Source organism: Equus przewalskii, chromosome 14, assembly GCF_037783145.1.
Source record: "Equus przewalskii isolate Varuska chromosome 14, EquPr2, whole genome shotgun sequence".
In the NCBI taxonomy this organism is placed as follows: Eukaryota; Metazoa; Chordata; class Mammalia; order Perissodactyla; family Equidae; genus Equus; species Equus przewalskii.
The window spans coordinates 36,511,556-36,539,250 of NC_091844.1; the positions used below are offsets into that span (position 1 = coordinate 36,511,556).

Genomic DNA, 27,695 nt, shown 5'->3' on the forward strand with positions numbered 1-27,695 from the left:
TGGTGTAAAAGGAATCCTAAATCTTTAAACAAACCCCATTTGAATGGATACTTTCTGCTTGAGTTTGAGTTGAAATATTAAAAACCTATAATGTTGCTGGATGTTTCCACCAGAACTTATGAAATTGTCATCATTTTATGAACCCCGGGAAGCCTTACAGTGGACATGGTCTGAAATTTCTAGGCTTTCTTTGTATGTCTTAAGTTGTTTTCTCTCTTTGCTTTCCTTGTGATAGAGCATGAAAAAAATGTGTAATACTGAAAATTGCACAATGGAAACATAGTCATCTCAGCTATATTGCACAATTAACAAGAACATCTTAAGTTTGCTTTGTCTAGTGTACATAAAGAACTAATTTTTTGTTTCTACGATTGTAAAGACTATGTAAGTTCCTAAACAAACAAAAACCCTTACTGTACATTTCCACCTCAAATATTAAAGTAGGTCTACTAAGTGTTTTTGCAGTAAAATAGCATTAATATGATATAATACAATATAAAGATTTTCATTAATTATTTTATGTTTATTTGTAAATATTTAATACATGTCCCACGTGCTTAGGGGATTCAGAGACTAATAAGACATGGCACCTGTCCATAGAGTCGAGTTGAGGAGACAGAAGATCTCCACACGACAATTAAATCTCCTGTATTAGGCAATGTGGCATTTAGCTTGATGGGAAGTCTGGTGTAGGCCGTACAGTAAACTTAGTCCTAGGTCAAATGGACTTGCCTTCTGGAGGCCCTGGGTGCGCAATCTTTCCTCTTAAGTTTAGGCAAAGATGGTTAGCAGGCCTTCTTTGTGCCTTAGGCACCTAAGGACAGCTACTGCAACCGCTCAGGGCGAGAGGGAAGGGAAAGGGAATGGAGCACACGTCTTAGCCAATTATTACATTTGCTACCTAGCCCTGTGGGAAGCAGAAACTCTCAGCCTGAGAATAGAAGGCATGGGCACACCGTGGATATGGTTTAGGTTCTTGAAGACAAAAATTATTCCATAGCTTTGGGAGGCCTGGAACATCGATGAGGGCCCTGTGGACAAGGGGAGTTCACCGAAAAATGGAAGAAACACTGAAAGGGGAGGAAAGAAGTAGAGTTGGACACTTTTGACCGTTACTGAAGACACCCTCTTCCTCAGTTTTGCCTGGAGCGGCCCTGCCTGTGAGATGGGCGTGCTCTGGGCCTAATCTGCCAAATTGGGAAGTCTGTATATGTTGCTATAATATGTAGGTATAATCTTTCTAAATTGTTTTGTTTTGGAATTAGCCAAAATTCCTGATGTGTGTGTGTGTAAGTTCTCAGACGTAATGCTGTGCGACTGTGGCTTTTGTTTTCATTTTCCTGGATGTTCGAAAATATTAAGAATCTCTTTCTTTTTAGAGTGCATTTGTTTGTTTATTTGGACTTAAATCTAAGATAGACTAACACAAAGTATGCTTGTCTCTTAGATTTAAATTAGGGCAAATAAATCTGCAGCCTCAATGTTTATTTTATCTGTTGATGAAAGTATTTGGACATTTGTGTGGCGGCTTCTTTGTTTTCTTAAATGACAGTTTCTATGAAGAGTTTCTTTTGCTGAAAACTGTGTCTGTGGTAGAATCATCTCACATCTATTTGATTCAGAAGGCCACCTAGGATAGTTATGTTCATTATCTTGATTGCTGTGATGGTTTCAAGGGTATATACATATGTCAAAACTTACCAAATTATACATTTTAAACATATGCATTTATTATATATTTGTAAAGTTTTTTTTTTTTAAAAAAGCCATGTAGGTTGTAAGGTGTATTTTCAAAATAAAATCTCTGTTATAAGAATTATATTTTTAAGGTTTGTCATGTATTTTTTATTTCTCTATTTTATTTTATCTACCATTTATTCACCTCTAACCCGTACCCCAGACACACATGTTTTTAGAAAGACTAATAGAACAGAGGAGGCCCATACGCCAGCTGAAATTTAGATATAGGACCTTAGAGAGCTTTTTTCCATATGTAAGGCTCACTGGAGTATCTTTAAGTAATTTGCACAAATTTGAATTTAGAGAATTGGAGTTGTGTATTTTTCAAGGAATCGTCCTTTCCTTATGGTTTAACAGATTATGACTCATCTTTGGCGTGGAGTAAAGAGCATGATTTAGTAAGACTTTTTTTTTTTTTTTTTAATGAGGTTAAATGGCTTAATGCTCCTCCTTAAATATTGTTGGGGTTTTTTTTTGCATTTTTGTAAATTAAATTTTGGCATGTTGGGCCATCGACTCCATGAACAGATCTGTGTAGGGAGGAACTAAGTCTGTTGCATTCTTCTTGCTCCTGTGTCTTGAGCACAGCACACAGGGCTTAATAGATGTTTGTTTAAGCGATGGTTTAATATTAATTGAGTATTCCTTGTGTCACCCAGTGTATGTTTCGGGGAAATTTCTTTATTGTTGGAATTAATGCTTACGTCAAGTTTAAAACACTAGCAATTTTACATGAATTAAAAAAATGTCTAGAAAAATGTTCAGAGTTGTCTTTATGGAATTGAGACTGTCAGAGTCTTAATGAGCTGTGACTGTACAGCTCAAGCTCTTTCTGTCATACCAGCAGGACACATTGGAATTACCTGTGCCTAGGCCACCAGTCAGGGTGAGGCCCCGGCCTCAGTGTTTTTAAAAGTCCGCAGGTTATTCTAATGCATAGCCACACTGTACAGTAGTCCCCTCTTACCTGCGGGGCATACGTTCCAAGACCCTAAGGGGATGCCTGAAATGGCAGATAGTACTGAACCCCATACATACCGTGTTTTTTCCCATACATACATACCTATGATAAAGCTTAATTTATAAATTAGGCACAGTAAAAGATTAACAACAATAATTTCTCTTTGGCATATCCGAATTGCCAGCATCACCGGTCTTGTGCTTTGGGGCCATCATTAAGTAAAAAAAGGATCACTTGAACACAAGCACTGTGATACTGTGACAGTCGATCTGATAATCAGAGGGTTACTAAGTGACTAACAGGCAGGTAGCATAGACAGCGTGGACAAGCTGGACAAAGGGATGATTCAGATCCCAGGCGGGACAGAGAGGGAAGCCTTGAGATTCCATCATGCCACTCAGAACAGCGAGCAATTTAAAACTTTTAAGTTTAAAATTTATATTTGCTTATTTCTGGAATTTTCCATTTAATATTTTTGGTACTGCAGTTGACCATGGGTAACTGAAACTGCTCCTCAGTGCTGCCTCCCACACCATATTCCCCCACAGCCAAACTTTAAATTGTAAAATTTTTCAAACATATAGTAAACTTGAAAGAATAATTCAGCAAACACCCATATTCCCTCTGCCTAGATTCAGTAATAACCTTTTGCTGTATTGGCTTTATGACTTTCTCTCTCTTTCTTTATACGTTTTTGGACCACGTGAAAGTAAGTTTCAGACATCATGACTCTTTACCATTAAATACTTCAGTAAGCATCCCCTGAGAATAAGGACACTCCTACATAACCGCAATACCATTATCACACCTAAGAAAATTAGTAACAACTTTGGGATGCTTTTCAAGAGCTCAATTCCATTTATTAAAGGTGTATGCATTCACATTCTGCTAAAAATTAAATGCATATGAAGTGAGAAGTTCTGCAGAATATGAAATTCTGGGAATTTTTGCTAAAGATGTGTTTCTTCTCTGTGTTTGCAGGTAAGGCCACTACTTCAAACATTTTTGTGAGGTAAATGCATTTTCTTATGTATGGTGAGGTAAGATGCTTTCTAGCTCTAACATCTCATGATCATATCATGAGAAAAAATGTTTATCAAAGTTCATGCCACAGTGTGGTTTAGTGGAAAAAGCCCAGTTTCAAGCCAGAACGATGTTGGTTCATATACATCCTCTGCCATTTACTGCAGGTGACCTTGGAGAAGTGAAATTCCTGTATCAGTTAGGATACTTTCAGAAACCACCCTCAGGCTCGCTGGAATCATCAGGAAACTTATTATTTCACAACAAATCCGGAGGTAGGGCAGGCTCCAGGGTCGGTCAGTTCTGTAGCTCAGGTTCTTCGCATCTTTGTGCTGTGCCAGACTCCTTGTTGGCTCCAGCTTGTTTTGGCTCCTTCCCCAAGCTGGTTCACATCCACACATTTTGGTGTCCAGAGGAAGTCAGAAACCTCTCCACAGGCATGGACTGTCTGTCTTTCTGTCTGATTGGGCATTTCTGCCCATGTCTGGACCAGTGACCTGGGGATGGGGTTCTCTTAGGGAGAGGAAGGGAGGAATGGATGTTGGGTTTACCACTAACGGTGCTTATTACTCTTCTCTAAGCCTCTGTTTTCTTTGCTGTAAAATGGGCTCGGTGATAGCTACCTGTGTGATTCTTAACTGATATAAAATAGGTAAGGCAGTAAACACAAAGCTGATGTTTAATAAATGCTAATCCCTATTTTTTCTTCTCTCCTTTCCATCTTACAGGAAATTCTGTCTTCCTTTGACACAGCCACACTCCGTACTAGTAAGCACATGTCAGCACCTCTCCCTTAACTGCTCTTACCTGTCCTCTCACCTCAGTATCTAGGGCATAGAGTTTTACGTGAGCATTGAGGGTGGCCAGATACCCTCCATTAACCTATCTTGGCCCATCCTATTTTTTATTATATATTTGAGCTTCACTTGGTATCATTCCAAAGCCAGGGAAGGGAAACGTCACCAGCGTGTACATATTTATCAAGATCTAGATCAAGTGTGAACAAAAATCTCTTTAAATTTCACTATCCGTAAAATCAACAGAGTTGAAATAGATTTTACCCCTTTTATTAAAAGAAATGCACCATAACTTGTGAAAAACTCAGCAAAATAAAATGCTATGTATGCAATATAGTATCTTATTTGTCCAGGATAGACCAGGTCTTTGATACTTAGGGAAAATCTAGGCTTACCGTGATAGTGTAGCTGCTCTGGTTTCTCTAGAAGTTAGTTTCTAAAAAGAATTGTATCTAATTTGCCAGCAAATCTTTTTTGGATTGTTTGGTCTTGAACCCTCTCTCACCCACCATGAGAAAGGCATCTTCCAAAGCGTGTTTTCCAGTGTTTGTGTTCACGGGGAGGGGGGTCTTTGCTCAGGCATGCCCTTTCCCAAGTATCTAGGGAAGGATTGTCATATTTTTTCCCCTTTGGCATTTCTAAAGCACTCCTGAGACACCTGCAAAGTCCTGCAAAATTGTCGCAGCCCAGTCACGTAGGAAGATCTTCGCCTTTTCCTTTTGAATTTTCTTCCTAAAGGATGGGATCACATTTTTTTTTGAGGAAGATTAGCCCTGAGCTAACATCTGTTGCCAATCTTCCTTTTTTTGCTGAGGAAGACTGGCCCTGAGCTGACATGTGTGCCCATCTTCCTCTATTTTATATGTGGGACGCCTACCACAGCACGGCTTGACAAGAGGTGCCATGTCCACACCCGGAATCCGAACTGGCAAACCCTGGGCCACTGAAGTGGAAGGTGCAATCTTAACCACTGCTGGCCCCTGGGATCACTCTTGAAGGAGAGCTGTCGATCCTTCTTGACCCCTCAAGTAGAATATTTCATTCCTGCCAGCCTCCCTGGCAAGGGAATGGAAGGTCAAAAGTCTGGCGTCTCTGTTGACTGGGAAAATGCTGATCCTTGGCTTGTTCCTTTTCACTTACGGTTTTTTTACTTTATCTTTCATCTTTAGATTTAGTATTGACAAGGTATCTATTGATCTATTAAGCTCTGTGAATACTGAAAATACTCAGATTTTGAGTGGGTGCATCCATAATTCACGGCTTCCGCTGACGTGAATCGTTGCCGTGTGTTGACGTTTCTTATACGTCTCAACTGAGGGTTCTGCGAACGCTCGATTACGCAGCAGCACAGTGCAAGCACAACTCTGAAATCAATTGTAATTTTATCAAAGAAGCCAGAGAAGGGACATTGTGGCTATAGTTTTTGTTAAAAGTGCTAGCTAGAGTCTTGAAAAAAGAAAAAGTTTGAAATTTGTATTGTGTTTCCTTGAAGTGTTATTGGTTATTTTTAAAAAGGGTGACATGTGATTATAGCTTGTGAAGCTTGGTTTTGTTTGGGCAAATTTTTAATTTTAGTACCTTGCAGGAAAGTTTTGTGGACAAGATTCCCTTTGTTGTGTAACAAACGCTTTTACTGTTTAGCTAAGGTTTGCTACCAGTGGCTGAGAGGCTGAAATGAAAAGTGAAATGGCTGTTGTTTCCCGTCTAATACTAGATTGTGTTTTTATTTCCACTGCCCAATGTTAAAAAAAGAAATGAAAAGAAAGCAAAGATCAAGATCCAAAAGCTCAAAGTAACATTAAATTTCCTAAATAGAATAAGGCTGGCTTTGCGGTAATGTGAAGAGTCGTATGTGGGGAGCATTTGCTCGTAGCTGTACCGTTGGCCATACTGATTGTGGGGTCAGTAGTTGGGTCAGGATGTGTTCCTGTCCTCAGACTCTCAGTCAGGCAGGTAAAAACCAATCAAGGCTAAGCATTTGGCCGTGACTCACCTTCTTTTTTACTTTCCTGTTAAGAAATGTTTCAACTGTGCTTCTTGCCCCTACTTTTTAGTCTCCTTGAGAGAATGGAACAAAGGTCCAGGTGATGGTGGGCTGGAGAGCAGTGCGTCATCTACCTCTTAGGACCCAGGACTCATACTCTAATGCTAGAGTAATTGCCAGAGCTTTGTCTTTGCTGCTTTCTCGGTTCTGTCATTTCTGTGTTCTTCTTGGAGCTTCTCATGGGCGGGGTCTAAAGTTGTATGGAGTGGATTCTAAGGGCAAACTGTCTTTGTCTCAGGTCATTTATTGTTTTCACTTTTCATAAGGAGTTGATTTTGATTGTAAATTGCAGCATAACCAGTGAACAATTGTTGCCCACCTAAGAAAAATATATTTACAGTAGCTTTTAAAAAGGTATTTGGAAAAGAGGTTATTCTTGGAGAATGATTTTTGGGTTTTCTTTTTGTTTTTTTCTTTTGAGGAAGATTAGCCCTGAGCTAACATCTGCTACCAATCTTCCTCTTTTTGCTGAGGAAGACTGGCCCTGAGGTAACATCCATGTCCATCTTACTCTACTTTATATGTGGGATACCTGCCACAGCATGGGGTGCCACGTGGTGCCATGTCTGCACCCGGGATCCGAACCGGTGAACCCCAGGCTGCCAAGAAGCAGAACGTGCGCACTTAACTGCTGCACCACTGGGCTGGCCCCCATATTTTATATGTGGGATGCCTACCACAGCATCGCTTGCCAAGCAGTGCCATGTCCGCACCCAGGATCCGAACCAGCGAACCCCAGGCCGCTGAAGCGGAACGTGCGCACTTAACCACTGCACCACCAGGCCGGCCCCTTGTTATTATTTCTGAAAGACCTAAATACCATGGGGAAATTTTAGGGCCATGGCTCCATTTTGCCGTATTAAGCACTGCACCATTCACTTTGTGCGTCTTTAACTATATGCTGTATGACTGAGTTATGAAGCACTTTGGGGACACTTATTGGTCAACTTGAATTTTCAGAAGTAGTTTTTTTTTTTTTTAATTTGCAGCTGAACAAAAAGAAAGGATAGTTTAAGGGTACTATTAGAATTGTATTATGGTTGAAAAATTTGATTGTCAGAAAAGTAGTAATTAGCCATAAATTTAGTTTTATTGTGGATTTATTTATTAGCAAGTCATGGACTCTGCTAGCGATGCAGTCCGTCTTTCTTAACTTAGTGTGAAAACTTTGTGGTTCAGGGATACTCCTGTCTTCTCAGCAGTATTGCAGAGTTTTACTGCAACTCGTTTCACGTTACCACTAATATAGTGACTACTGAGTGGTAAGTGACCCATGCACTAGACTGACATGGGTCATGAATTTTTGGTTTTGTTTTTTGCAGTACTTATGCATCGTAAGAACAGTATGATGAAAAGTGAAGCATTTTCTATTTGGGCTAATTTAGGGTCACTAATAGAGACATAAAGGCATTGGACTAGACTTTTTTGTTTTGTTTCGCTTTCCCGTGATGACTGGACAGGGAGATGGGCAAAGAATCTATGTTAGGGGGTGATGGAGGAGAGGTACTTTTTGTTCATTTGTGTAACCTGCTAATCATTTCATGTCATCTCTGGTGACTGTTCTGATGACCTAGGTTTCACTTCTTTTGGAGAAACTGTGACTTTTATTTTTGAGTAATTGTACGAATAAGAAAGGTGTTTTTTTTTTTGATGGATTTCCTATTTCCTAAATTTAAAGTGGAAGCCTTTTCTTTCGTTCTTCTGCTTCATCTTATATTAGCCGTTTGTATGCTTATAGGCGTTGTCGGTGTGAGAATGACTCTTTTGAAAGCTTTCAAGTTGTTTTTTGGTTCAAGTTGTTGACATTCCAACTAGCAGTTTCCCTACTTCTTAGCTTAGGAGAACAAAATGAGGTGGAATACTCATCTTTAAACTTTTGAATACGGGATGCAGGTATTAGTGCAAACTCAGCACACCATTATGTGATGAGGGAAAAAAGACATGTTTATAGGACTAGGAAAAAATTCTTGGCAAAGAGAAGTTCTGTCCTGTTCAGTCAGTTACAGAAATGGAACTGAGTTTTCTTTTATTAGGTATGTCTTTGAAGTTGAAATGATTCAGAAGTCATTTGTGAGCATTAGTGTAGTGAGTTCTTAGAACCCTTTGTGCTCCTAAGGAGACAGTTTGTGAAGCAAATGCATAGCGAGCAAGTATATTATGACTTTTCTGAAAAGCACACGTTACAGCAGAGGATGCTCTGGTATCCTGAGTGCAGCAGTTAAGCCATGACGTGTCAGGTGGGAACTCAGGGACTTGGTCAATCCAGTTACAAATTTTTACTCTTCTCCTGCCCTCATTTTCCTGATGTGCATTTATAATTGCTTTATAGTGACCCTGTCAGTGTGACAGCCAGAAAGAGCAACAAAAATGAAGTCCAAGTAGTTTATTTTAGAATTTTAAGCAAGTTGCATGGGGAAACGTATTAAACATGGAAGATTACCATCAATTTAGCTTCTGTTACTATTCCTTTTGCTGATTGCCTTGACTGACAAGTTGACTCTTTTACTTTTCATAAAGTTTTATTTCTTTTAAATTAGAAATAAAGTTCATCAACTTTGTACTGGCTCAGGATGTGTGAAGCTCTGCTCTAACCACTGCTCTGTTTAATCAGTAAAATTCCTGTGCTTTTAAAACATCCCTGACTGCCAGACTATTAATGTTCCTACATGCTGCCATTTTGTTGTCATTGTTTTGCATCAGCAGTGATGTGTTTAGCTGTCCTTCACCACACAAATGAATGAAACTGGTAACAGCCGCTTTCAAGTATAATCTAAAACTACCTCCATATTTTTCTATAAGGTTTTCTGGCATACTTTTTTAACATTCATGCTAAGGAGGAGCCCAGGGATGGCCCTTCCAGTTCCTTGATGTGTTTAAGAATGTGTGGCCAATGTTACTTGCTGGAAGCGGCCGTGGAAAAGTTGAACTGGTGCTGTATGTTTTATTCTGCTGTTATGTCTAACTGTAAAATGAAGGAAGTGCTAATAACGCTTCCTACTTGTTTAGCACGTTTTCCTCCCCACCTCTCAAAGGAGTTGGCCAATATCAGGCTGAATTCCCAGCCCGTGTTTCTATTATTTTCTAGTTCCTGTGATGTAATGTTATGTAAGACTTTCACTCATTATGTTTTTTTTCTTATGTTCTCCTAAAAGTTGGAGAATAATATCTCCTATTATCATCCCATTTCTCAGGTGAGAATAAAAACGAGACACATCGTGGCTGGGTATTTGACCTAGAATTATACTATAATCAGCTGCAGAACCAAAACTAGAACTCAGGATTCTCCCTCAACTTCATTTTCTAACTGAGCCGTAGTTTCGTTTCTCTCCTTTTCAGATATATTTACAACAGGACCAAAAGAAATACATTTCCAGGTACTGAAAATATTTCCTGTGCCTCTTCTTCAGTGTTCCAATGTTAGGATTTACACTAGATTTATTGTCTGAAGTAAAGTTTCAGTGCCAGTTATAACCATGATCTCTTCTCATATTATTCCTCATTTGACTGCTATCCCAGAAGGTGATGGATATTCGAAGAAAGAGCATAATGAATGCAGCCGCTATTTTCTTTTTGCCCTGCTAAATTTGATTTAATATAAGGTTGCTTTCTGCCAGGAAATTTCATGAATGGGCATATGTTAATAAGCCAGATTTTTTCTTTCCTTTATAGTAATAAACTTAACAAAGTATCTGCTCAAAGTGGATTCGTTTAGAGTATGTTACTACTTGAGTGAGTATGCTGCTACTTCCTGAACTTATAGGAGAAAGCAACTCCCGCCACTCTGAAAATGAAGTCGTTCCTATAAAACCTGGTTCCTGCAGTCTGAATAGATCTTATGCTTTGCAATAGATCTTCCGCAATTCTTTTTCTAAGTGAATGTTTGTAGAAGTTGAGGACAAGTCTGTAAAAACTAGAAGAATTGGTTTAAAATTAGTTCTGGTTTAAAAATGCTTTTAAAAAATCAAACTGAGCTGTTTCTGACAGTTTTGTTTTCTTCAGAGTAACCAAAGTGAAAGTTGCATTTTGATCTATTTTGATTAGTCTTCTGAGTGAAAACTTAAGACCCAAAGTATGTGCTAATATGCACACACAGAGCAGTTTTCTTGTTTTGGTGCCCTGCACGTGAACCGCTGCATGCACACACACGCCACACATAAAGAGTCCATTCTTGCTCACACGCAGCTGGAGGAGGCTGACCGCTGCGGTCTTCTGCTCGGTGGAATTGGCCGCCTTTCTTCTCCTGTAAACAACAGCCTGACGTCACCCCATGCGGCCGTGGTAGCGGACCCACTGTAGAGATTTTCAGTTGGCAGAACTGTTGACGACCTGTGACTGGCTTTCGTCGTCTTCAGTCACACCGGAATAAATGCACTGCAGAGAAATTCCTTAATGTCAGGAATACCGGGGTCGCCCGTTAAAACTGTTTGTAAAGTATTTATCCTTGAATTTTCACACAGAATCCTAAGAAGGAAACTGTGTGATGAGGAGAAGAATTGTAGTTACTCCTATTTTAGAAATGAGCTAACTCGAGTTCAGAGAATTAAAAAGTTAGCAAGTGGTACAATGACTGAAATTCAGACATTTATTTGAAATACTGTTTTGTCTCTCTTTTCATATACTAAAAACTTCTTTAGTAATTGTTAATTGTTCAATTCTCTTACTTCCTCTCCCATTGAAAATGTGTGGGATGATGATTTATGAGTTTTTTTTCCAGTCTGGACATCTGTGCGTTAAAATCAGATGCAGTCTTGTTGCATTTGGGAACCCCTAGATGATAAGGTAACTCACTCCCAGGCCTCAGAGAGAGCGTTTTGAAAAATCTAGAGTAAGTCTACACTCACCGGCTTAATTGGAAAGATTTATTAACGAGATGATCCTGTTCTTCATTTGGCCTCTGAAAGCTACCTCAAATTGAGAGGATGAATGATGGTAATTCTCTCGTGTTGTTAACTGGAAGAGACAAAAACAACACGAAAGGACTGTTCTGTTAGTTAGAAATCAGAATTGTCTTGGGAAGGAGGGGAGAGGTGGACCACTGGTTAAAATATAACTTTGTTGTTGTATAAAATAGTTGTCTTTCTCATGTGCCCACTTCTAGTTTATTTTCAGGCAGTTATAAAAAGTGAAAAGGGACAATTCCCTTCCATGATTTGTAGTTACATATATGGTTGGGGAGTGCTTCATGGTGTGACTAACTCTTGGTTTTCTGTTTGTGACTCTGAATCTGTTTCTGTTTTTCAATGTGACATTAATAATAGGCAGGAAGGGTGTTTAGATATGGGTGGACTATCCACAGTAAATGACTTGGACCTTAACTTCTCTGCCAAATGCCCCAATTTGAGCCAGCTCCCTGATTTTAAAGTGTATGTTTAGGGAATGCAAGTTAATGTTGATTTTGCTTACCCCTGACAGAAAATGTGTTAAAACCCTATATATTAAAAAGGCCAGTATAATTAAAAAAAAATAAACTGCTTTCTAAAGCTCACTTTGGCACACAGTAGGTACTCAAAAATGAATTTTAAATGAAGCTGTGATAATTAGAAGTTAAATATATTAACAACCTCAGTAAGCTAGCATCTACACAGTAGTTGACTAAAATATACCCCAGAGAAAAAATGCATTTGGGGGTGAAAGAAACGTATTTTATTGCTTAACTTAAAATGAACCAAAAGACTGTTTGTTTTGCATCTTATTTCATTAAATGGAAAAAGTAATTTTGCTTTTAAAAGATGCTACTGCCAGTTTTTAAAATTACAGCCGGTTGAAGGAATAAAGGCGGAATACATAAAATCTGCTTTAACAAAGAAAACAAGTCACTACCTTCTCACCCTCTATGGCTTCTTTCTGTGAGTGACGGAGAGTAGGAGAGAGTAACAGCTGCCGGCCAGAGCCGCTCACTTCTGCTGTGCAGTGAGGGCTCCCAGTGTGGGGCCGCCTGGGAGCTGAGCCGCCTTTGCAGTGAGTGGCCCATGCAGTGTGCACAGCGGGGAGGGGGGCTTCCCCAGCTCTGCCCTGGGGGAAGCCCACACCCACTTCTTACGGGAACGGCCGCAGGGGTCTGCCCAGCCCAGCTTTAAGTTAAAAAAACTGATGGCGAAAGTGTCCCAGTTTATCATTTAACAGCAGTGGAGTTTCTCCTCACTGCAAGAGGCTGTTTGTAATTGTAAACAAATCGTAGTAAGGGCAGAGGACAGATGTGAGATAACTGAAGTCAGTGGGAGAGCAGCGGGAGAGCCAAGCTGGGCTTAGATTTTATCTCTTAAGTAATTATCTTTCTATCTGTTCCACAGTGGATATCATACGAGCAGAAGACAAAGTAGAATTTTAATTTTTAACCCTTCGTGAAAGCATTATCTTTTTATTTTAATGCTTCAGAGTTTGTTGAAAAATGCCCTTTTGGCGGATTTGTTACAAATAACACCACCTGGATTTGTGTGGTGCGTTGCAGTTTATAAGTACTCACAGGAGCAGTATCCTATTTGACACCCGCAGCTGCAGCCACCTCATGAGGCATTGCCCTGCCCCTTTATAAATGAGGAAACGCAGTTCTGAGAGTTGGTGACCTGTCGAAGGGCACACAGTTAGTAAGCAGCAGAGCTTCGACTGGAGTCCCTGACTCTTGACTCCTGCTCTGACGCTCCCTTCACCGAGCTGGGAACCAGCACTCAGGCAACATCCAGCTTCGTGGTCGTCCCCACCTCTCACTCTGGTATCTGCACAGAAAACCACAGTCAGCAAATCCAGCTTAGTGACCAGTTCATGCTGCTCACAGTAAGAACATATATATCATCAAGGGCAGCTTCTTGATTGACTTTGAAGTTAATAAAACAATAATAAAAAAAAAGAGGAGACTTGTTATTTCTTACTTAGACTCAGAATGGTAGTGCAGAATGAACCTTAGGGACTGTGCAGTTTTAATATACATTTTTTTTTTTTTAATCTGGAGTAAAGCTCCTTCATAAGGAAAGTGAAACTCCAGTTAGTTGCATAGACTAGGGCCTGTTTCCCCAGATGTAGACCAGTGTGCTCTTTCTTTGAGAAAGGACACCTCACCTCCTTAAACAGACGCTATAGGAGCTCATTTGACCTGAGCGTCCAGCAGACATTCCTGAGCATCCACCCTGTGCTGGAGCCAGTCCTGCCGTAGTTTAGGATCTAGTGGGGGGGACTTAATCGAGGGTAAAATGCACCCTGTGCTAAGTGTTCAGCCATTTAAAAGACGAAGAATGTCACAGCTAGATTCATGGACAACCCAGATTTGGCCTCAGTCTTCTGGAAACATTTGTGAAGAAGCCCTTTCTTATGTGACCTTCTGTTTGTATGAAAGACAACTGTAGCTACTTTGGGACATTTCAGAATAATGCTGCCCATCCCTGAGAAGCTGAAGTGTAAAGATTAAAAGCAAATCAAATTGTGATGGTTAGTGCCAGATTTTTCTTTAGGCATCGTCCCTAGAAGTTTTGGCTGAAAAAATCGTGTATGACTTGGGCCTTGTTATAAAAGCTCTGCTAAGAGCTTTTAACCCCTTGGTGTACATTTCCAAAGAGCTGACGGTGCTCAAGTCACCCGCGTGCTAGCGTTCCGTGAGTGCCGTTCAGCTGAGGACTTGGAGAGCCTTTCTGAAACCCCTGATAATTTGGGCAGTCTCCAAGTCAAGCTGAATTGGTAGCGAATGCAGAATTGATCAGAATAATTACAAGTTCCATTATATAAAAGAGATCACTTTGCCAACAAAAACACTCACGGAATGCCTTTATAGACCTAACTTGCACCAGAATTAAACTCATCTTTCTCCATGGTTACTTCCCAAACTGGACCAACTGCATTGTGTAAATGGGTCAGTTTGTGCGGTATTCTGCATGAAATGTTCACGTCTACACAAAGGCAGTTGGATTGTAAATTTCATGGGCAAATTAGCCTCCAGTAAAGCAGATACAGGAGGAAGCTATACTATATTCTTAGAGGAAGAGGAGTTTCTCTTTAATTTAAAAGCTGCCTTCCATTTCCCACTCTCTTGGCTTGTATCGCACTTGCCTCTGTCAGCTCCAGGTTTTGCTCTTCAGCCAACCTCTCTTCATTCTCTCAGGTTTCTGCCCTTAAGTCCTTGAATCACACCCAGCAGTACTTGGTTATAATCAGGTGATCCAGCCCTCGCTTCGTTCTCCAGGGCCGAAGAACTCGGTGGAATGATTTTGGTTTAGCTTTAAGAAAAATAAACATACCCCATTGATTGAGGTCTGTGCAGTACCTTTCCGCCATAGTGTGTCTCAGTGGCTTCAAATCAGGCCGGAGACAGAGGCAAAATATTATAAATGGGGCATATGTGAACTTTGCTGAAGAGACTTTAAGGATCCTACCTCCACTTACCACGTTTACCTGAAAGTGTCCTTCATTTCATTTTGGTAGTGAAGACCAAAGCTGAATTTCAATAACAATTCTCTTTATATTTGTAGTTTTTTATGAATTGTTCCAATTTTCCCTCTTAGATTGTAAATGGCAGGGAAGGGAGGAGTTCCATAGATTTTAGGGCAATAATCTGATTCATTATTCATTGGGATTTAAATTTTCAGTTCATCAGTGCAGCCCCTGAGACTGTAGGAGAAAAACAGGCATTGCATGTGTTTGTTTCATTGAAAGGTCGGACACCTATCAAGCTACCTTAGAAAACAGACTGATTGACCTACAGAATCTAAGAAGGGCTCGGCCACCAAAATGTGGGAAGGGCAGTATTGCAGTTGTCCTGAATGTGGCCAGAACTCTCTCCATCTTTCATTTATGCCTTTTCTGCATGTTTGTTTCATTTCTTCTCATGGCAGACCATTTTCCGCATGGCTAGAAACATGGCCACTAACAGTTTATCTTATAGCTTCTGTCACTGAAAAGTTCTCAGAATGCCAACTTAAAAGAAATCGTAGGCAAGAAACTCATCAGATCAGTATGTGTCCATCCCTGGGTCACTCAGCAGGGGTCAGGGAGTGGGGGTCATGTAGAAACATGGTGACACGTGTGTTTACTCATATGACTGGAAGTGGGTGGGTGGGTATTTCCCAGGATAGGGGATGGTTGTTGGGAAGAAAATTCCCCAGTAAATATGGTCACTACAACATGTCACACTAGTGCCTTTCAATTGTTTTGCAGAAATCCATAGTAAGAAATACATTTTGCATTAAGGCACATGTATACGTATGTTTAATTGAAAAAAACTTTATGAAACAATAATCACCTTCACTATGTACAAGGCGTTCTGATATTTTCTATTACATTCTATTGTAGTTCATTTTTTAAAAATACTGATTACAATTCACCTAATTGATTGCATGACTCGTTAGTGGATAATGATCTATAGTTTGAAAAATACTGTGCTAGACATTAAAAGTAGCAGGTAAGAAGTTCACGTGCAAACAGATGTTTGGGCATAGGTATTTATTGTCTTGTTGAATAAATAATAACTTACATTCTAGAAAGATGCTGGGGTCTCATAGGATGGCAAATGTGTGACATGAATGCCCTTTGCAGTTCCCATGGTGGATGTGGTGGTGCTTTTCCTGCTGAGGAATATTCTGGAGCCACTCCCTAACACTTTGTAAAATAAAGTAAATAAAACAAGTGCCATTTGCAATCAGCTCCACTCTGCTGTGTTTTGGACTTACCTTTTGCTGAGAAATACTGAAATCCTGTGGACCTAGAAAATTTCCCAAAGTACTTTCAGTTCTCTCTTAAAACAGAACATCAACACAGCTTTCTTGAAAACTGTATTGTGAGAGCTTGAAGGGCAGCTTTCCTGATCATTGTGATTCTCTAAGAGGGTGGATGATATCTGTATTTATCCAAGAGTCCGTTGAAGGTCTCTTACTTTTTATCTTCTGTTGAAACATTTGAATTCTCAGCCTTGTATCTCTTGAGTTGAGTTGAGAGATTCAGACGGAAATTTAACAGCAGTGGCACAGAATCGCCCCTCAGTGAGCCATATGAAAATGCAGAGAAGACTGCTAGAGTTCCTCACTGCAAACAGACAAAAGCCCAAAGAGATCCTTAATAACTGATAAGCACACGGTGCCATGGTCTCACTGTGAAATCAAAGCAATAAAACGTTTAGGAGAATATATTGGAGAATATAGAGTTATGAATATGGAGAGATTTCATAAATAAGACGCAAAAAGTACTGACCATAAAGGAAAAGATTAATAAATTTGACTTTTTTTTTTTTTTTGAGGAAGATTAGCCCTGAGCTAACGTCTGCCGCCAATCCTCCTCTTTTTGCTGAGGAAGACTGGCCCTGAGCTACCATCCGTGCCCATCTTCCTCTATTTTATTTGCGGGATGCCTGCCACAGCATGGCTTGTCAAGCGGTGCCATGTCCGCACCCGGGATCGGAACTGGCAAACCCCAGACCGCCGAAGTGGAACGTGTGAACTTAACTGCTGCACCACCAGGCCGGCCCCAAATTTCACTGTTATTGATGAACTTCTGTCCACTAAAAAGATTGGAAAAAGTAGTGTGAGATAAGTATTTAGAATACATCTAACAAAGGACCCATATTCAGATGTATAAAGAACTATTGGTGGAGTGTAAACTGGTACAACCGTGTAGGGAAGAAGTTTGGGAGTATCTAGTAAAGCTGAAGATAAGAAACCCTGTGATCCAGCAGTCTCACTCCTACGTTTATACCTTGGAGCAACAGTTCCTCAAACTTTTTGATCTCGCTTTACACTTTTAAAAATTATTGAGGACTTCAAAGAACTTTTGTTTATGTGGATTATGTCTATTGATATCTACCATATTAGAAAATAGAGAAAATTTTAAAATATTTATTCATCAAAAAATTTGTTACGGGGGCCGGCCCAGTGGTGCAGTGGTTAAGTTCACACATTCCGATTCAGTGACCTGGGGTTCGCTGGTTCGGATCCCGGGTGCAGACATGGCATCGCTTGGCAAGCCATGCTGTGGTAGCTGTCCCACATATAAAGTGGAGGACGATGGGCACGGATGTTAGCTCAGGGCCAGTCTTCCTCAGCAAAAAGAGGAGGATTGGTAGCAGATGTTAGCTCAGGGCTAATCTTCCTCAAAAAAAAAAAATCTCCTCATGATTTAAAAAAAAAAATTCATTACATGTTAACATAAATAACTTATTTTGTATGAAAAATAACTAAATTTTACCAAAAACAAATTAGTGGGAAGAATGGCATTGTTTTACAGTTTTGCACATCTTTTTAATGTCTAGCTTAATAGAAGACGGCTGGATTCTCCTATCTCCTTTTGCATTCGTCTGTTGTGGTTGTTGTTTTGGTTGAAGTATATGAAGAAAATGTGGCCTCACACAGACATGTAGTTGGAAAAAGGAGGAGTATTTTAATAACCTTTTCAAACAATTGTAAATATTCTTTGTTACTCAGCTAAAACTACAGATGGTCGTTTCTTAAAGGTTATTGGCAATGTGAAATCTGAAACCGTATCAATAAACTTTTAATTTTTTGTTACACTAAAATTTTTTAGTTTATTGCCAACATGTTGAATAGATTTTTGCTCACTCATGATTTTGTGACATCATACATTGATTCTTTGGAAAATATTGGTTTACAGAGTTATATAGATCTTTTCATTGTTGGCACGTTTCATCATACAATATTAAAATGTCTCTTTCTTTAACTTCATGACTAATCTCATCAGAAAAGTGTTTAAATATTGGGAAGCTGTCAAGCACATAGTGGCAGATAGAAGTTTTCCAAAATTCTAATTTTCACTTGAAAGCCCGAATTTTATCATTGGCCCCAAAACTGTCAGTTGTTTTTCTCAAAGTGATAGGCTCACTTGCCTGCCAGACACTCAAGGCTGAATAGCCATAGTTTGTCTGACGGTCATTCCTTCAGTCGAGTGGGTCCCTTGAACAAGCAGCAGCCGTCAGCTCAAAGGCAAACGAGCGCCCCGTGCCTTTCTCCAGGCAACCTTCATGCCTCGGTGTCTGCAGAGCGCTTTCTGTGCCCTCTCCCGTGTCGTCACACAGAGTGTTAAAAAGACGTGTACTTGAGGGTAGAGTTTTAATAAAATCAGTGTTTTTACTGCTTCACCAAGGACGTTTCATGTGAACCCCACATATGTCCTTTAGCGTGTGGAGGTGAGGAACACAATGACTGCAGTACAGTCTGGTGCTCCTGCCTTTGTTTGTGTCACCTTGAACCCATCCAGAGTTTTCAGGGTGTTTCAACAGTGTAAAAGACAAGTAACATCTTAGGATTATTATGAAATTAGTTTTGACTTTGTGGACCATCTGAAGGAGTCTGGAGATCCCCAGGGGTCCTAGAGTTGGACCACACTTGAGAACTGCTGCCCTGGAGAAACACAGCTCTTGTGCACCAGGATCCATCAAGGATACCTATATGTGAGTGGGGGGGGGGGGCCTTATGGTCAAAGAGGGGTACGTGGTGGGGAGGGGGCTTCTGGGATGCTGACAATGTTCTATTTCTTGACCTGGGTGCAGATGCTTGTTCAATAATGTGTGAATCTGTCCATTTATATTTATGCACTTTTCTATACATCTTTTACTTAAAAGTCTGATTCTCTGGCTCTCACCAGCTTTATTAGTCCCTGGTTCAGCGATATCAAGGGTGTTGAGAAGAGAGGAGCCCCCTTCAGTGCTACCCTCTTTGTATCAGATGCTGGATGTATTTGTCCAACCTTTTCTGCTTTTCAGGTGCTGGTTCTTTTGGTTGTGTTACAGGTGAGGTAGGAATTCAAGTACTTTTAGTGCGTTTTCCCCCTCACAGTACTGACATGGCTAAGGCAGTGAAAATTATGAGGAGAAAACTTTTTTTTTTAATTAAAAGCTTTATAGCTTACTTAGTTATTTGAGACTGAGGAACCTTACCGTAGAAGCTATTTCCATATCCTTATTTTCTGGCAGGGGAACAAAACGAAAAGTGACTTGAGTACGGATGCCACTGGAGATTAAAACCATTTCCAACTTCTTTAGCTGTTATTAAATCATTAAACCGTGGTGACTGTAAATGAAATAAGAAATAGTAATAAGATTCTGGCATTACTGGATATCTTATTTATGGTCATGCTTTTAGAACACTTTCACTTTAATTGTCTAATTTTATCTCTGTAAGACTGAATCAAGCACAACAGGTACTAACATAAGGAAACTGAGGCACAGAAGAGATCAGTAGTTAATTTGGTAGCAAAGTCTAGGCCTAGTCTGGAGTTCCTGACTCCTTGAATTTAGTTTTCCCACAAATCTGCTTTAATTGTAAGGAATTCAAGATAGTCATCAAAATCTGGACATTTTTGTCTCTGCGTCATTGGTCCTCTTGCTGCCAGCTGAGCCCTCCTGCATTGGTCAGGAACGTCAGTCCGTGTTCTGTGTGTACATCAGCACCATCTTCTGTACTTCCTCATGTTCTGAGACTTGGAATGAGAACAGTTAGGAAACCACATCGACTAAATTAAATTTCACTTCTGTCGGTTAGAAACTGAGTCCACTGAGGTGTGCATTCTGTGCTACTAATCATAGCCTTCTCCCTGAGCCCATGTGCCGTAAGCGAGAGGAGTGTTTGTACTCCATTCATTAGCTGTCAGGATGACTGGAAAGTGGTGGCATTGGACCACAGATAAAACTGATTAACTTTCAGATGTACCTGGTCTCCCAACAGGACTGTCCTCTTATTTTTTGGCAGAGGTTCACACCCTTGGGGTTTGTGTGTGCAAGTGTGTATGCGCTAAGAGAAAAGAATTCTCGCAACTTGGTTACAAAAGATCAGGCAAAGATTTCCTGGCCTCTGGAGGATATGTGGAATGGCATGCCCGTATAGACCTAGCTCTGGTTTAAAAGGACATGTGGAGTCTTCACGAAAGTGGCTGAGAATCTCTGGCAACAGAGTAAGGTAATTAGAAAATAAATTAAGGCTCTTTTTATAGTTTGTCCAGTCTGATCTTTTTTCTTTTTTAAAAGTAATATTTGCCTTTGTTAAATGTTGGTGTCCCTGAATAGACAAAAGCATTTTTAGATATTATAGGTCCTGTCTTTTGCAACCAGGACCCACATTCAATAAATATTTTTCTCATTACCTCCTACCAGGATATTATTTGTAAGATATAGATCTTAATCTAAGTCTTTCACAAGTGAAATGTAACAGAAATCTAAGAAATGGATCTACTAATTGCAGTTTTCCCAGTGCATTTAAAATAGTTCCGTCTAATTATAAGCAACACTGCCCCCGACAAATGGCTGCTGCTCTTGCTCCAGTTTTCCCCTCCTCACCAGGCCCAGATGCTACTGCCACGGTAGGTGTTGTCAGTGCTCAGAGAGAATCTGAGGGTCAGAGTGGAGGAAGGAGAGAAAATTATGGAAACAGTGACAAGGGGAGCGGATCCCAGGCACAGAGCCCATGTGGTCAGACTGTGGCACTCTCCTGTCCTCTTGCCTGCTACCAGAGTTCTTTTTGTCATTTATCCTGTCAAGTGCCACTGAACAAGATTGACGAGTGTCGGGTAGCAAGAGTCTTCTTTCACGTGTAGCAAGGAGGATAGGAGCATGAGTTTGGAGTCTGACACTTCAGACTTGAAATTGGGCGTTACCAACTTCCAGCTATGTGACCTTTGGGCAGGTTGCTTTACCTCGTCTGTCAAGTCTATTTTGTCTTCTGTGAATGGGGATAATTGTACCTACCTCCCAGGGTTACTCTAGGATTAAATCAAGGCCTGTACACGTACAGTGTACATGACCCCGTGCCTAGGATGTGGTAAGCTCTCAGTAGACTGTAGCTCTTATCGTATATGCAAACAACTAAAAGGTCCATAAATGATCCCTACAGTGTAAATTATTTTCAAGACAATGCTTTATTCCAAATATCTAGTTGAACACTACTCCCTTGGAGAAACTGACATTTTGAGAGGGGTAGGGCAGTAGGGAACTTTTAGCATGAAGATGCTAGGGAACAGGGCAGGTCAAGGTGAGAAACTCAGGAGATTAGAGCATCATAAGGTCCTGGGAAATGGGGAGAGGAAGACTAAAAAGTGGGACTAGGTGCATTCTTCCCCCAGAAAAGGGGGAGTAGTTCTTCTTCCTCTTCCTCCTCCCTGTCGGACCACATACGCGTTGTTTCTGGGACCCCAGACTCAGGCCGGGACTGTTAATACTGTATCTGCCCTCTGGCTGTACCTTCAGTCACCTGCAGAACTAAGAAAAGAGTACCCCTGCTTGAGCCCTGCGCCAGTCCCTCCAATCTGAATCTCTTAGAGGGTGAGACCCAGCAGCACCTCAGGTAACTGATGCACAGCCAGGGTTGGGGAGCTCTTGAGCTCCATGGGGGTCACATACACTGGTGGAGGCTAGCCTGGAGGCTGCCAATCCCAAGTTCTAAACGAGTGGGAGCTTTTTACACACACACATGCACACACGAATGTGCATATGCAGTCTTAACTTCCCCGAAAGTTAGTCCTTCATTTATTCAACAATCATGAGGGGTGTAGAAGAGATGCCATCATCAGTGCTTTTAAGGTGGAGAAATAAACTTTGTTCAGCAATAACTATAACATTTCCAAGATATCATGAATGCCGAAATGGAGGCATAAATTAGGATGACAGTGTGGAGGAAGGACAGGGTATCTTGGTAGCACTGGCAAGGAAGGCTTTTTGCAGGAAGTGCAGTTTCAAGCGAATCTTAACGGATGGGTAGGGTTTTGGACATGAATGAGGGCAAAGAGGGGAAAGGCATTTCAGAGAAAGGGAATGCTGTGAACACACTTGGAGAAGGGAAATCCCAAGGCACATATAGAAACAATAGATGGACCAGCTGGGGAGAGCTGAAGTTCATGCTAAGGAATTTGGCAAGTTAACGCAGGTTTTGAAGAGAAGGGTGATGTGGAAGGAGCTGTCGTTTAGGAAGCTGAATCTGATGGCACACAGAAGAGAGAGAACTGGAAGCGGATGTGTTTTCATAGACATACGTCTTTTCTGAAGAAAAGAGGCTGTGTGACGGAGTGAGGGAATAGATGTGTTGGACAATAAACAATGGTGGTGGGGTGACATGGAGAGAATGCGAAACAGGAGGGGAGGTGGCTCGGTCAGGGGGGAGGAGCTCCTTCTTTTACTTGCCTCACTCTTGCCCAATGTCTGCATACTGTTCTGCAAGACCTGTGTTGGCCCGTTTCAAACCACTGTTTGGGTTATTTCCAGAGATGCAAAGGTGCAGAAAAAGCCGGAAAAGTCTTTTGAAAACTGCCTTTTTTCCCTGAGTTTTTTATTTTGTGAAGTTGAGTGTAGAATATTGGAAAAATTGTTTAAGATAAGGTGTTTCTGTTGCAACCTGCTCATAACTGCTGATTCCTCCCAAATTATTTCTCAAAACCTGGCAGTAGAAAGAGTTCTCTGGAAAACCATCTGCAGCCCTCACTTCCCCGAATCTCCTTCTCCCTTTGTCAGGCGTTTTTTATCCGGTGGCCCAGATAAAAGGAACTCTCCAGGAGAATCTGAGTGCATTTCCACTTAGGAGCACACAGAAATACTTTATCTAGAAATAGGAAGGGTTTTGTCATGAGCCAATCCATGTGGCTGCAGAAGTCGCCTACCCAAAGATTAAGGAAGGAGCCTGGATTTGGGACCACCTCTCCTGGGTTTGCCCGGATTAGCCCTGGACACAGAATCTTGAGAAGGGATAGCGATTTATATTATTTCCAGTTAATATAAATATTAAGAATGAGAAGAAAGGCTGTTGTTAGTGCTGCCTTAGAAATGAGACTAATTAGGCAAAACCATACATCGGAGAAATCTTAATCAGTGAAATTAGGGGTGGCAGGTGGCTTTCCCTTAGGAAGTTGCCTCCACTTTAAAGAAATTGAAAAATTGATATAAAGACAATAGAACAATAGTAAAAGTTTTTATTTTGAGAAAGATACCTAATCACAACCATCAAACTACTGTTTTCACTTTTGACATTTGCCTTATTCCATGGATGGGTGTTTTTATATAGGTAGAAATAATTCCCATGCAATGCTGTATTCTGGAATATGCACTTAAAATATAACAATCATTTTCTATATCTTTTTTTTCTTTCTGAGGAAGATTTGCCCTGAGCTAACATCCATGCCAATCTCCCTCTATTTTTTAGTGTGCAGGCTGCCAGCACAGCATGGCCGCTAACAAAGCAGTGTAGGTCCATGCCCAGGAACCAAGCCTGGGTTGCCAAAACAGAATGTGCTGAAGTTAACCACTAGGCAACCGGGACTGGCCCTTTCTGTATCATTTTTATAATTGAAATTTATTTAGTATTATAAACATTCTATGTTTATATATCATAATTTATCAAGCAGTTCTCTAATACTGGATTACTAGATTGTTTCTTGTTTTTAGATACTAGAGAGACACTGCATTGTGTATCTTTGACGTATGCCTTTTTGCTTTTGTTCAGTTATTTCCCTAGAATAGATTCCTAGAAGTAGATTTATTTAGTCAAAGGGTTTAATATCTTTATAGTGCTTGTCTCAGTTCCTTTCTGAAAATGAGTACTTTCTGTGTCTGCTCAACACTGTAACGATAATGAACCTAAAACCTATAAAACTTTCTTATTTTACCACAGTTTTGATTTTAGCTTTTTAATCTCAAATTGACAAAAGCTATTATTCCCTTAAATTTAGCTTCTCATAAATGTATTTACATCTACAATACAAATTAAAAATAAGTTCAGTTCATGAATTTATAATTAAATAAATTGTATCCTCTATATATTAAATAAACCTCACACATTATCTTCTCTTTTCTTCATTATTTCCAGAAAGTTTATATAGTTTTTTAAAACTATAAATTCCTATAAAATCCCAGTTTTTCTTTTCTTCATAATATGCTAGAACAGTTCAATCATATTTACATACCTAGATTGTCTCAGAGTTTACTTAAAAAATTTTGTTGCTTGTGTATACACATGTATATATTTCTTTTGTAGCTTTTCAAAAGGAAAAACCCAATTTTTATTTGAGCTATTATATATAAATCTGGAATATTAGAATAGATTTTTCTGCAAGCTGCAAGTCTTTTTGTGTTCAGGTGGGTCTTCTTCCAAGGACTGACTTTCTGTGTGTCTGATATATAGCTGTGTTAAGACTAAAATAAGCTTGGTGGCTTAGAATAGTCTTCTTGCCAGTCGGTCTCTGCCACACTTTTCTTTCCCCTCCAGTCCATCCTATTCATTACTCCCAGATTAATTTTCCTAAAACACTGCTTACTGAAAAACCTCACTGACAACCTTAATTGACTCCCCATTTCTAGATGAATCGAGTATAAACTTTTCACCTAGACATTTCAGACCTCCAACCAAACATGCCTCTGCAGGTTCCGGAGAGCCACTGGCCCGGAGATGAGCAGGCTGCGGTGGGGCCACCCCGGATTTACCAAGGCAGAGACCTCTGGGGCCAGACCCTCGGAACTCTGCCTCTCTGGAATGCCCCCAGTGGAAGCACACTCTGCAGGGCCAAAGAGTGCTGGTGCTGGGAAGGGGCGGACACAGGCTGCGTCCCAGCTTGGTGATCTCCAGCCTGGGTGCAGGCCTCCCCACACGTAGGATTTCTTCTTTTTCCTGTAAAATGGGGTCGAATAGTGTCTTGTGAGAATAATTGCAGCTATGCAGCCAGTAGTTGGTACAGAATAAGTACCACACACATACTGGCTGCTACTGTTTTATAGGAATAGTAGTAGTAATAAAAGTCATAAGCTTTGCGTTCAGGCAGACTTGGGCTCAAATCACAACTCTCTTCTTCCTCTCTGTGGACCTTGTCCAAATTACCTGATTCTCTGACCCTCCGTTTCCTCATCTACAAACAGGGCCAATAATGCCTCCCTTATTTGATATACGATATAAAATATTAGCACATTGCTACATAGTAGGCACAAAATTATAGCAAATGTTTTATTATGTGCCATGTAATGTTCTAAAACCCTATGAACAGCAGCGGAGCATTGTCTGATACAGCGCCGGAAGGTGAGAGGATGGCACAGAAAGACCGGGCAGGGTTCTGCGCTGCTATACACAGGGTCGCTAGGAGTCGAAATCTGCATGTGGGCACTAACAACAAAAACTGTTCCAAGTTCTTTATGTTTTACCTGCTCTTCCCATGAACCCTGTAAGGCGATACCACTATTATTGTTATTTTACAGATGAAGAAACTAAGACACAGAGAAGTTAAGTGACTTGCTCAAGGTCACACAGCTGGGAAGCCATGGATTTGGACACAGTCGTCTGACTCTAGAGCCCATTCTTACCCACCAGGCAGTGTTCTTTCTCACTATTATATTGCGTTATTATTTACTTATTTCCCCACTACCACCTCTGGCAACACTAGCTCCCTTAGGAAGGTGAGTAATTTTTCTTTGTATCTCCTACTGCACCTCGCAAGTACCTCCTGTGTAGAAGACACTTAACAAGTATGTGTTCAGTTGAGCATAATAAACATACCCATTTCTCACATCTGGTCACAAGTAAACTGCTCTTTCTTTAGGCAGCCTTCTTCTGGCAGACTGTCTTCCAGCCTCACAGCAGGGGACTCTCATTTGCTCATTTAGCTGCTTTCCCAGCCTCTCCCCTCTGAGCTTTGAAAGTTCGTGTTCTGAAGGGGGAGGAGGGGCCGTGGGATTTGGTGAGGACTCTCCGGAAGGGCCAGGCACGTGGAAGGCAGCCTGGTCAGGGTGCTGGAAGGTAAGAGGCCAGGTTAGGAAACAGCTGTCTCCGGGGAAGGCAAGTTGAGCTGCCGCTCCCGTTGCCCCTCCCCTGTGACGGTGCCAGGAAGGAGCTCCCTCCTGTAGTTAACCCTGTAAGCACACCTCATCGGCTTCAGAGATGCTGCCTTCATTTCCCTAAGTGCGATCCTGTTTGACTTGCTGTGTGGTTGTTTGCTCTGGCCCCTTTCCCACTCTTCTGGCATGGCGAGAGTATCAATTTCGACCCCTGTTCATGCCCCCACACTGACATCTATGGATTTCACCTATTCCTTGAAAGACGCTTTTATTTTAGTTTCTCCAAAGGAGAAATCTAGGTGTACATCTTCCTTTATTTTCCTATATTCTGAAAATTTGGAGATTTAATCAGAATTTCTATCTTCCTGAGTAATCTGAAATGCTGTATTACAGTTGTGGTTGTTTTTCTTTGATATTAAAACTTTTTTCTTTTTAAGATTTTATTTTTTACTTTTTCTCCCCAAAGCCCCCTGGTACGTAGTTGTGGGTCCTTCTAGTTGTGGCATGTGGGACACCGCCTCAGTATGGCTTGATGAGCGGTGCCATGTCCGTGCCCAGGATCTGAACCAGCGAAACCCTGGGCCACGGAAGCAGAGTGTGCGAACTTAATCACTCGGCCCCGGGGCCAGCCCCAATGATATTAAACTTTTATCAGGATCTTTGATTTCTGTTTTTTTATAACACCTACTGTTGCATTTTTTCTTATTACAAAATCAATATATATATTCATTGCAGAAAAGTATGTAAAAATGCAGGAAATAATAAATTAAAAAATAAAAACTATGCTGTATTCTGGTATTTAGTGATATTTACTTTTAACAGTTTGACAAATGCTCTTCCACTGTTTTTTCAATGAATACACACATAATACGAACATATTTATATACATAATATATACACACACACTGATACCTTTCTTTCGTAAAATTAGGATTTGGCTGTACATACTATATCTTAATTTTCTTTTACTATACGATTTACAAGTATTGTTCTTTGACTTGTTTAAAAAAAAGACAGGAAATGAGTGAAAAGGGGACTTTGTGTACACTGCTGACAGTCAACATTGGGCCTTTATTACTAACGTTTTTCTTAGGACCTAGGCAGCGTTTGGTCCAAGCTCTGTTTGGAAGCCTGTCTCAGTAGTAGGAGTGACTAAAAGAAATGAGCTCAACAGGGGATTCTGAGGTGGTTCCCTCTGTGGATCGCTGGCGCTGGCCTTCACGCTGCTATTTGAGTCCTGTTACTGGAAACAAAGCTGGCTTGGGACTGTGCACTACTGTATGTGGTGCTTGATTCTATAGGTCTTGGTTTTCCACATGCCTTGCCAAATTGGTTTCCTGACCGTGACCTTGTAGTTCAGCATTTCCCCTTCCCTCCACCCGTTTCCTGCCTTTACTTTTGATCATTAGA

The 27,695-nt window shown here is 40.7% G+C and overlaps 1 protein-coding gene and 1 long non-coding RNA gene across 3 annotated transcripts in view; one reads left to right on the forward strand and one right to left on the reverse strand.

Annotated features, from left to right (window-relative positions):
- Positions 1–27,695, forward strand: part of SERTAD2 (SERTA domain containing 2) — a 114,759-nt gene that overhangs the window by 7,947 nt on the left and 79,117 nt on the right. The gene's annotated exons all lie outside the window — the stretch shown is intronic.
- Positions 8,168–12,654, reverse strand: LOC139075538 (uncharacterized). Its single transcript, XR_011526025.1, has 3 exons — positions 12,386–12,654; positions 11,407–11,515; positions 8,168–11,038 (listed from the first exon to the last, which is right to left on the reverse strand). It is a non-coding gene; the product is annotated as an uncharacterized lncRNA (long non-coding RNA).